Source organism: Condylura cristata, unplaced genomic scaffold (genome assembly GCF_000260355.1).
Source record: "Condylura cristata isolate star-nosed mole 26May11 unplaced genomic scaffold, ConCri1.0 scaffold00014, whole genome shotgun sequence".
In the NCBI taxonomy this organism is placed as follows: Eukaryota; Metazoa; Chordata; class Mammalia; order Eulipotyphla; family Talpidae; genus Condylura; species Condylura cristata.
Genome location: NW_004567115.1, coordinates 42,409,439 through 42,418,605, shown reverse-complemented (window position 1 = coordinate 42,418,605; position 9,167 = coordinate 42,409,439).

Below are 9,167 nucleotides of genomic sequence, written 5' to 3'. Positions count from 1 at the left end.
AAGCTAAAGCCACTGCAACATGAATTCAATCCCCGCCCCAGAGTTGACCCGCATGGCGCGGCAGACCTCTCCTGACCTGCCTGCTGCTCCCCTCAGCAGTGAACTTCATCAGTCGGCCTGTTCTGCTCCCCACTCTGTCTCTGGTGAATTCTCTCAAGACTCCTGCACCTCTGGCTTGTAACGCAGTTCAGTATGCATAAATAAATAAATATTTAAAATGTTTTTGTGTGTGTGTGTTTGTGAGTAAAGATACACATAAATGGATTAAGAACAAACTTGGAATAATTTAAATTTCTAGTACTGTAATTTGCACACTGATATCTCCTTAAGCCAGTCATATGTAGACAGAGATTACTTTTCAAGGGTTTTTCCAGCTTATGCATTTACATTTTGAGTTTGACACCATGTATGAGCCCAGCTTTAACCCAGTCATCAATTAAACATTTGAGATTTTTCCCTCTACCTAGATCAGACTTTCAGAAAGGTACCCTTCCCCCATGTGACTGTTTACTATCCCTCTAAAATTGCTAGATGCAATCAGATCTTCTCAGTCTGTTTTAAAATGTACTTTTCAGACATAAATATATTCATTTTGAATCCTCCCTCACAAAAATAGTTATTCTGATTTTTGAATAAATTTTACAGTCATTTTCTGTATCATTCACCAATTTGAAACTCCTTAATTACACTAAATATTTAGAACCAAATATAGCATTACTTCTGAGGATTTGTAAAACAGATGCATGATTTTCCTTGTTTCAGAACAAAGTTCTCTAAGGAATAATTGCATTTTTATACATCTTTACCCTTCCAAAACTCCACACTGTGTTTCTGAGGGCATGATCCCCCGAGAAGATCCAGAACAATGTTGTGCTCCACCATGGTGGCCTTGACCAGCATGGGGAAACTCAACTCACATGGATCAGCAGCCCCAACTTCACTTCTGATGTGCAGGACTGCAAAACCTCAGTCTTGGTGCTTTGACACCATGGTAATTATGCCCAAGTCCATAGTCTATGCTCTGAATTTCCCCTCCATTACTAGTGCGCTAGTGTACATAATAACATCCTTCTATAGAATATGCTATTCAGGGGTTACTTTTAAGGAACCAGAAACCAGAGAACATGGTTACCCTAAAAACCTTACAGTTGCCTGTGACATAATTCATCACAGCATGGTATTTAGGGAAAAAAATGTTATTAGAGGCTCTGTCAACTTTTCTATGTGACATCAAAGTTTGGTTTCCTCTCTAAAACAACTCTGGACCAACAATTCTGAAGCTTTAAAATCTATAACAACGACCTAGAAATCATGTTGAGCATATAGTCAATATCAATGGTAAAGAACAGTTCCAAGATTCTGCATTTCTGGTGAAAAAAAAAAAAATGAGATGATGCCAGTGTTGTTGGTCTGAAGACTACAAGCCAAGTAACAATGTGCTAAGGATTCAATGGGACTTTGCTTCCTTAGAAAGTTGTGAACACTCACAAAATGGAAACTAGCTGGGTAAATTTTCAGATGTTAGTGTGAGATCCTCCTGACATAAGTCCAGGGAAATATTCCCATTCACCTTCTTCAACAGCCAAAGAAAAACTCCTGGGCTATAAAAGTTTGTGAGTAATCCTGATGGAGCTGACCATGAGATTAGGAACTGAGTCTTGTCATAGGAGAAGCTTAACCCTGGGATCACTGTCAATAGAGAACCTCTGTGGCTAGGAGTGAACTAGTAGGGAACCTTCTAGGAACTAAATGCAGGAAGTCACCAAAGAGATCAAGCACAGGAAAAAGTCACAGAAAGCTATGGAGGGTTAAATGAGAGGAGATCTGAGCTTTTTGTCAAATACTTGATGAGACTGACAACCCCCAAAGTCTGCATGGCCTGGGGAATACACCAGCTAATAATAGAGGATCTCAAACAATCCCCAAGCTACAGCACATCCCACTCAACACTGATGACATCCAACATAATAAACCCCTCTAACCCCCAAAACCCACCTGCCTCCACCTCAGTTCCTGTTTAGTTACTGAGCTTCTCCTTGAGCCTGGAAGATCCAGACTCAGACTTCAATCTTATTTGGGGACCTCCTTGTTGGCCCATCTCTGTTGCCCAGAATCCTTGGAATCTCAAACTACTATCCGTGAGTCATCAGCATATTGCATTGCTGGCACTCTGTGAGTCTCCTGATAGATTGGTGATATAAATCTTATTTAAAGTGTTCCCTGAACTCTGAGACCATGAGAAACCTGCTTGTCAACTCTGCCCTAAAGAATTATTGTCCATGTATTATTACTTTCTCTAGTTTGCCAATCAGTCATCTATTTTAGCAATCCTATGCTAATACCAGTATGTTGGGACATATTCACAAGCTTTTTGAGAGATGCTTTATCAAAAGCACTGCTAAAATCAAGATAAATTATGCCTTTTCATAAATTAACTTAGTTACTTCATCAAAAAATTCAGATTAGCCTGACATGATTTATTTTTAGAGAATCCAGACTAACACCTGCTCAACAACCCAGGTAATTGATTCCATTATTATAAAAGATTTAACAGAGTAGCTCAGTTCTGAAGAATAAGCACTGACCAATCCTCCTCTCTATTAAAAGTCCAGAAAAAAAAAAAACACATGAATACTATCTATTGAGTATAACTAAGAACAGTCTTTAAAATCATTTTCTGGGCCCTCCCTGGTGGCGCAGCGGGTTAAAGAACAGCACAAAGAAGCTTAAGCCACTTCCGCATGAGTTCGATTGCCGCCTGCCCCGGAGGTGACCACATGGCGTGGCAGACCTCTCCTGACATGCCCGCTACTCCCCTCAGCAGTGTACTTCTTCGATCTGTCTGTTCTGCTCCCCACTCTGTCTCTGGTGAATCCTCTCACCCTCCACATCTCTGGCCTGTACCCCAGTTCTGTACGAATAAATAAATAAATCTTTTTTAAAAAATCATTTTCTAACTTGTATCTTCTGTAAACTTCAAATTAGAGTACCACATCTCAGTTACTTTGAATAACTTAAAACAGATTTGTATTGTCCTGTTAGCAGATGAATGAATTTAAGAGAGGAAACATTTCCAAATAGCGGCGTTTTCCTCGTAGGCTTAGAACCTCTTAGTGATTTGGTAAAAATTCTTCTACACCTGTATCTTAAGGGAGTGAACATAGAAGGTGGCACTGAAATTATTTATGAGTAAATTACTTATGAATCAATTTGCATATGTTTCTGAGCAACTGAAATGATGGCTGAGACATCAAATGAAAAGCAGAACTTTTAGTTTCATGTGAAGGAACTGCAGCACGGTGCTAGGGAAATGGCCATGGTTTAGGCCAGAAAGCTAAAGTCCAGAAGGAGTGAGTGCAGATGGAGCTCACCGATGCCAGGACACTAGAGCAAGAAGCATGACTGGGACCTTGGAGCAGCTTTTTTCACACCTGCTCCTCTCCCACCAGGTCAGCTGTGTTCTCTCAGGCCTCCGCTTGGAGATGGGACTGCTGCACCTCTAAGACTCAAGTCAATAGTTGCATTACAACTAAGCCAGCAATGCATTATTGGTTCAAGTTTCAAAAATTAATAGGGGGCCTTCCTGGTGGCGCAAGGGGTTAAATCTAGACACTATGAAGCTATCTGCAGCCAATGAAGCAAGAGTTCAATCCCCAGGTGGAGAACTGACCCACATGGCACAGCCGACCTCTCCTGTCTAGCTCCATGCTCCCCTCTGCAGTGTATTTCAGTAGGTCCACCTGTTCTGCTCCCCACTCTGTCTCTGGTAAATGCTCTCACTCCTTCACTGCCTTCCCTCTACACACATAGCTCTGGCTTATCCCAGTCTTGTATGCATAAATAAATCTTTTTTAAAAATAGACCTTTTTATTGTGTCTAGTTTGATTTATCTCTGGTATCTAGCTTGATTCAACCCTGGGTTAGGAGACTGTGGTCCGAGGAAGGGGTAAACAGGAGGCTTAAGCAAGTTCTCTTCATATAAGAAGCTTAAGTACAGAGATATTTTCAGTAAAACATTTCACCTGCCTCCCACCTGCTACACATCATGCTATAAATAATTTCCCTGCCAATTTCAGGAATAGGCATGTTTAGATTCATTCATGATAAAATGAGGTTCTAGAAAAGCACACATTTAAAATGGTTTCATAATTTTGTAAACCAAGTTACCTCAATAGGAAGATATAAATAAACAGCTCCAAGATTCAGATAACATTTAGAACAAATTTTCTTTCAGTTCAAGAGGGCAGAAAGAAGAACTATCTTTAAAATGAGAGAACAAAAATAAATTTGGAATAAGAATAATAGCGTGAGAAAAATTAATGGCATCATCAGAGTTAAAGCCATTTCACACATTTCTGAGAACTGGAAGGTCGACAGCATACATTTTCCAGCTAGAAACCCACCCAAGAGAAGCACAAGCTATTTGTACTTTGCATTCAAGGAGCGAGCCACCTTGAGAGACACAAACTCAGGAAGCCAGGACTCAGTGAATGAGAGGGAGGCTGGAAGTTAAAAGTAAAGTTTAAAACAGGAGGCTTAATTGAAGATCTATAATCTGAGCACCTGGTCCTCTTTCTCATCCTCATGCAGAATTCATCTCTAAGACATCGAAGCCCTAAAAGGGAATGACCTCTCATGTCTTGTGATGAGGATGGTACAGATGCATAAAAATCCTTCCAATGCATGCAGCAGTTTAAGCAATCCTTACAACACTGGGGACCCAGTCAACTAAATTAATAGCCATGGGGGTATTATAAGAGGCCTTAGGACAAGTGTTTTACAAACGTCTTAGGTCTTAAAAGTATCTGGATAACCTAAGGAAAACCTAAATATTCAGGAGACATAACAATATGACCATGATCATTTTGTTTTATTTCTGAGTAGAAATAACTCAAGAAAGAAGAGATTTTAAGTAATAGTCCAATCATTACACTAAAGACATGGAAGAAGGCACTTCAGTCAGAGAATAAGAATCAAAAGTCTCAGAAGGAATTGGCAGAGAATAGGAAACAAACACCAAAAGTTTAAAAATGCGCTTGTGAAGTGAAATAAATACTACAAAATCTTCTGAAATACAGAAAACACATGGAAAATATGAGCTTTATCAGTTGGCACCATCGATGTTCTCTAGAGCTACTTACTAATTTTTGATATTCAGAATAAACTCCTAAGCAAAACAAGAGGAATTAACTCACAGATTTACAGAATGTAAATGTTAATAACATCCTTCACACTATAAAAAGTAAAACAATAGTGGCCAAAAGGTGGATGAGAAACACAGATAAGAGTAATGCTAAAATACCTTGTGCAAAATAATGTCATTTGTTGAGTAAAATGTTAGGAACAAGAAGAACAGTTAGGTATTACTGACAATTAAAAAGCAACCAGAAAGGATTTGAAATAAAAATACAGGTCTCCAACATTGCTCCTGAAGCCTGTGTGGACTGGAACTCGACGGTTCGCTCTGATCCTGTATGGAGGACTCCAACGAGACCAGCAACAACAAAAAATATTGCTGTTTGATTATTCTCCCCTGTGATTTTATGAAAATAGAAAAATGACTAAAAGGTAACTTGCATTTGTAAATAGCTTGTGCATAATTGAACAAAGTTGGGATCAAGGTTGAGAGAACCTTTAAACAGCTTTTAAAGTTTTGTTTTGTTTGTTACTGTGATTTTGATATACACCAGAAGTTTTTTTGTTGTGTTTTTTTTTTCCTCTTTCACATGTACTAATGGACTATTTTCCACTTATGACCATCATATCAGATATTCATGGACAATGTTAGTGATGTTAAGCCCCTCTGGCTAGGCCCCTCTGTCTGGTCTCTGACTCACCCTGGGCCCAGAAAGAAGAGCAGGCAGATAGCATTCCTGGTGCCAGCTCCTGGAACTGGCTGAAACTAGACCCTGATATCAGCTCCTGACTGAGACATCTGTTCTTAGAAACCCATCCTTGCGTGCTGTGAAGTTTGTTACTCTTTGAATTTGTACCGGCTATGACGTATGTAACGGCCGATAAGGGCCTATATATTCTCTGACATTCCTATGGTCTGGGTCTTGCTCCCCTTGTGTGGCCTGCGTGCCTGCAGGAAAGCTTGACCCCAGCTAGCTGGCTTAATAAACTCCGCTTGCTTGTGCATCTCTGATTCTGTCCTTTGTCACGGGGGGAAACCGGGTGATTTTGGACCCTAACAGTGACTGACTGAGCCCTAAAATCTGTGCCATAGATATGGTGGTATTAAAAAAATCAAAAGGAGGGGTTGTAACGGGGTGGTCCCTAGAAAAGGGGAAAGTTCCAGGTTCCCTGGCCCACCCGGAACGGGGGTAGAGCTGGGAGGAGAAAAAGAGAAAGACTCTGAAGGAGAAGGAAGCAGGATGAAGAGCCAGAAGGAGACCTGAGAGAGCATCCTCAACCGCGTGTACCATCCAGCTCAGTGTCCTCCACTCTCAGTATGTCCCCCTAGGCCAGACGCCCATCTGGGAAACCTGCAACACCTAAAGCCTTAAAAAAAAAAATGGGGTACTGAAGAACATGAAGCTTGCCACCGCCATTTTACGCTTCAGTCTCTTTCCCCGACAGGGACAGAGTTTCCCATACCAAATATGTTGGGTGGCAAGGGTCAACCAATCAGGCAGCGACCCATGTTGCACCCTGGCCTGCCCCTGGGGACCGTATAAAAACTCTGCCTCACAACGCTCAGGGCCCTTCCTACCACCCAGATGTGTCTGGTGTGCGGTTGGGTCCGAGCTCAAACTTGCAATAAAGTTTCCTCTTTAAAAAAAAAAAAAATACAGGTCTCAAGAATACATAAAAGATGGATATGGACCAAGAAGAAATGAGTTAAATTCTCATCTTTCAAAATAGGAAGGTATTTGGATAACATTTAAAGGATAAAGGACTCAGAAGTGAAGGTATAAACATATTATACAGAGTGATGGGCGTCATCACCAAAAGACTGAAAATATTAAGTGGTTGAAAATATTTGCCTATAGGGAGTGGGAATGAGACTAGGAGTCATAAAGTAAGAAAGGTCTTTTCTATCAAAAGCCAGTCATGATCTGCTAGTGTATATCTTTCTGTCATATTATTTTGCTTTTTAAAAATTATGGGTAAGTACTGTTCATATAGCTTATAGATAAAGTCAATTAATTTTAGAGAAGTTCACTTTTAAATGCATGCAAATGTTTGGCTCCATATCAGATTCATGTAGGGTGTGTGGAATAAAAAAGTGATACTTCAAGCAACCTTTACGAAAACAATGGAAAAGTAGAAAAAAGTTAAAATCTAGGGGGTGATGATTACATAGTTTCCCAAAACAAAGTAAGATGATGTGTGAATTCTGGATCCTAGGAAACACTCAGGAGCAATATATTTTTGGGGTATTTCAAAAGGACTAGATCCATCGCACGAAAAATTAGATAACTTCAGGACCCGCAATATTTGAGAAGACAATGCCTAGACAAAGCAAAGTCAGACAGACTTGAGAGCTAAATAGGACACTACCGCTAGCAGAATGTTCATCGCAAATGGGAACATGAGTGAGACAATCAGATTGCCGGTCCTCTTGTAATTGCCATGCACCACTCCATCTTGCACTTTACAGGGGAAAAAAACCCACATTCAGTCCCACTTTCACTGCCCTTCCCCCTTCACATATCAAAGTTCCTACTGGGAATCAACCATAAGGAGGTGCTTCCTTTATCATGGTGTATGGTCTTTATATGGGGTGTCCTCCCTTAGAATGAAATTCCAACCTTTATCGGCTCCCAGTTCACTGAATGGAAAGGAGAAGACATGGATCCAACTGGTTCAGTCAGGAAAGGGGTGTCCAGGACTGTCCGAGCCAACTGCCCACTGGGATCTGTGATTCTGCAGAGCAGATGTATGTAACTCTGCTCTCTCCTTTGAGGCGAAGGGCATCCACTCCCACCAAACAGTCCTGGGTTTGCTACACAGCCCAATAGGAGAGAAAGTTCTCTCTTGTTCTAGAAGAAACTATTGGAAGAGCCATTATTATCAAAAAATGGAAGGCATGTTGTCCACACATGGTATACATAAACCAGGATTACAAAAGGTTTATTATCCATACAGGATCATATTATCCATACAAGATCAATATCTCAATTATGAAAATACCAATCGGGGGGAGAGCTGACGTGGCAGTAGGGTATATAAAAGGTTTTGGGATTTTAGCTGACTAAATATAAGCATCTCTGGATAAAGGAACATTAACTATAGCACATCACAATTGCTCCTCTAGGAACCAACTCTAAAAACAGGGACTAAAAATCATTTTGTGAAGCTGGGGTACAACACATTTTGGAGTAGAAATAAGTATTTACCTAGCCCAAAAGGAGAACATTGATCTAAAATAATATTAAAAATAAAAACTGTCACTTATTTGTGACTTTTAATTAAATCTCACAAAGCCCAGAACATTGCAGGGGATGAGGATGGAGTCTCTCAACAATTCCAGTAGATGAGCCCACTGGAATTGCTGATCAGCAGATTTCATTTCAAATAAGCGTATTTTGCCTCTTTTATCTAATAGATTTACATGTTCTGGTTCCCGACTCTGCCTGTATTCACCATTTTGCTCTGTCTGTTAGGCTGTCTGTGGGGCCTCCCTGGTGAAGCAGAGGTTAAACTCTCAGCGCTATCAAGCTATGGCCAGCCCCTGGGGCCTGGGTTCAATCTTGGCCGGGGGGTTGCCCCCCTTGGGGGGCGGCCTTTTCTTGCCCGGCCGGTTGTTCCCTTCGGCATTTTCTTTTTTTGTTTTGCTTTTTCGGTTCTCCTTTTTTTTTTTGTTGATTCTTTTCCCCCTGCACCTCTGGCCTGCACCCTAGCTCTTTCATGCATAAATAAATAAACCATTAAGAACAATTGTTCTTTGCGTTTGAATTTCTTCTTTCTCTTCCCTTCCTCTCTCCCCTCTTCTTCCTTCTTTTCCCTACCACTACTCTTTCTTCCCCTTTCTTTCTCTCTCTCTCCCTTCCTCTTTACTCTCTCCTGCCTCCCCCTCCTCAACAAATGTTTATTGACATCGTGATGCTTCTCTGTGTTTCTGATATTTTTCCTGGTCCTCGCCCTCTTCTGGTTTCCTCTCCTGCATAACTTGTCAGATTTCAGAAACAGTGTCACCTTGACTCCCATGATTGATAACC